This window comes from Mandrillus leucophaeus, unplaced genomic scaffold (genome assembly GCF_000951045.1).
Source record: "Mandrillus leucophaeus isolate KB7577 unplaced genomic scaffold, Mleu.le_1.0 Scaffold14, whole genome shotgun sequence".
Taxonomy (NCBI): domain Eukaryota; kingdom Metazoa; phylum Chordata; class Mammalia; order Primates; family Cercopithecidae; genus Mandrillus; species Mandrillus leucophaeus.
In genome coordinates, this window is record NW_012101365.1 from 4,184,582 (window position 1) to 4,187,345 (window position 2,764).

The following is a 2,764-nucleotide window of genomic DNA, read 5'->3' on the forward strand; positions in this document are numbered from 1 at the left end:
TAAATGTAGAAATTAATAAACATAAGACAAAAAGGCAATAGGCAAAATCAATGAAACAAAAATTGGGTACTTTGAGAAGATTAATGAAATTGAGCGACTGGCTGATTAGGAAAAAGAAAGACATAAATTATCAATCTCAGAAATGATAGATTTCTACAGATTTGATGGACATTAACTAGGTAATAAGGAAATACTGTGAGTAACTTTATGCCAATAAATTTGAAATTTTTGATGAAGTAGAGAAAGATACAAAGCACCAAAGCTCATTAAAGAAGAAATAGGTAACTTATATAGCTCTATATCTATTAAATAAATTGAACATGTAGTATAAAAATTTCCCATGAGGCTGGGCGTGGTGGCTCACGCCTGTAATCCCAGCACTTTGAGAGGCCGAGGAGGGCAGATCACGAGGTCAGGAGATTGAGACCATACTGGCCAACACAGTGAAACCCTGTCTCTACTAAAAATACAAAAATTAGCTGGTGTGGTGGTAAGTTCCAGCGCCTGTAATCCCAGCTACTTGGGAGGCTGAGGCAGGAGAATCGCTTGAACCCAGGAGGCGGAGGTTGCAGTAAGCCAAGATCATGCCACTGCACTCCAGCCTGGTGAAAGAGTGAGACTCGGTTTCAAAAAACAAACAAACAAACAAACAAACAAAAGTTTCCCACGAAGCTTACTTCACATAATGATGACTTTGCTGGTGAATTTTATCAAACATTTAAGGAATAAATAATAACAATTCACAAACTCATTTGGGAAACTGAAAAGAAGGTAACACTTTCCAACTCATTCTATGAGGTTAGCATCACCCCGATATCACAACCAGATAAAAATATTACGAAGAAAAAAATCTGCAGAACAATATCCATAATTAAATAGATGCAAAAAATTTTAACAAATCAACACCACTAATATATAAAAAGTAAGATACATCATTATACAATGCATAATCCCAAGAGTGAAAGATTAGTTTAGTATTTGAAAATTATTCAGTGTAATTTACCATGTTGATTTACTAAAAAGGAGAAACCACATGATCATCTCAATAGATACAGGAAAGCATTTGGTGAAATCCAATATCTATTCATGACAAAAACTTGCAGCAAACTAGGAATAGAAGGAAGGGAACCTCTGAAACCTGATAAAGTGCATCTACAAAAAAATCTCTCTCTAATATTATGCTTAATTATGAAAGAGTGAGTGCCCTTCTCCCTTAGATCAGGAACAATGCAAGGATGTCCTGCTTTTCCCACTTCTGTTCAACGTCATGCTGGAGTGTGTAATCATACTATGGAACTGTGATAATGAAATCCAGAATAAAGAAGATGCTATCCAGAATAAAGAAGGGCGTTAATCTCTACACAATAAATAAATTCCTAAATTGGGAGAAATCTAAAAATAAATAAATGAATAAAAATAAAGGCATACAGAGTGGAAATGAAGAGGTAAAACTGTATTTGCAGACAACATGGTCATCTATAAAGAAAATCCTAAAGAATGTACAAACTACTGCTAAAAGTATGTGAGTTTAAAAGTATGTAAGTTTGTGAGCTAAAAGTATGTAAGTATGTGAGCTAAAAGTATGTAAGTTTCAAGACACATACTCAACATACAAAAATCAATTGTATTTCTACATGCTGATAACCTTCTGCTTGAAATTGAAATATTAAAAGTGCATTTATGATAGTATTAATATGGGAAATACTTAGTGACAAATTTGCCAGAAGATATGCAAGACCTGGATCATTAAATTCTCTCTTCCCCCTGCCATCATATCTAAGTCAGAGTCTCCTAAAGAGCCCAAACAGCTGCAGAAACTCCTCACTGGAGGGTTGAGCTTTGAAACAACTGATGAGAGCCTGAGGAGCCACTTTGAGCAATGGGGAATGCTCATGGACCATGTGGTCATGAGAGATCCAAACACCAAGTGCGCCAGTGGCTTTGGGTTTGTCACATATGCCACTGTGGAGGAGGTGGGTGCAGCCACAAATGCAAGGCCACACAAGGTGGATGGAAGAGTTGTGGAAACAAAGAGAGCTGTCTCAAGAGAAGATTCTCAAAGACCATGTGCCCACTTAACTGTGAAAAAGATGTTTGTTGGTGACATTAAAGAAGACACTGAAGAACATCACCTAATAGATTATTTTGAACAGTTTGGAAAAATAGAAGTGATTGAAATCATGACTGACCGAGGCATTGGCAAGAAAAGGAGCTTTGCCTTTATAACTTTTGACAACCATGACGGCGTGGATAAGACTGTCGTTCAGAAATACCATATTGTGAATGGCCACAACTGTGAAGTTAAGAAAGCCTTGTCAAAGCAAGAGATGGCTAGTGCGTCCTCCAGCCAAAGAGGTTGAAGAGGTTCTGGAAACTTTGGTGGTGGTTGTGAAGGTGGTTTTGGTGTGAATGACAACTTTGGTCATGGAGGAAACTTTAGTGGTCATGGTGGCTTTGGTGGCAGCCAGGGTGGTGGTGGATATGGTGGCAGTGGGGATGGCTATAATGGATTTGGTAATGATGGAAGCAATTTTGGAAGTGGTGGAAGCTACAGTGATTTTGGCAATTACAACAATCATTCTTCGAATTTTGGACCCAAGAAGGGAGAAAACTTTGGAGGCAGAAGCTCTGGCCCCTACGGTGGTGGAGGCCAATACTTTGCCTAACCACAAAACCAAGGTGGCTATGACAGTTCCAGTAGCAACAGTAGCTATGCCAGTGGCAGAAGATTTTAATTACTGACAGGAAAGAAAGCTTAGCAGGA

The 2,764-nt window shown here is 38.2% G+C and overlaps 1 pseudogene; it reads left to right on the forward strand.

The window, feature by feature from the left end:
- Positions 1-2,666, forward strand: part of LOC105534951 — a 74,967-nt pseudogene extending 72,301 nt beyond the window's left edge.
- The last annotated feature ends 98 nt before the right edge of the window (positions 2,667-2,764 follow it).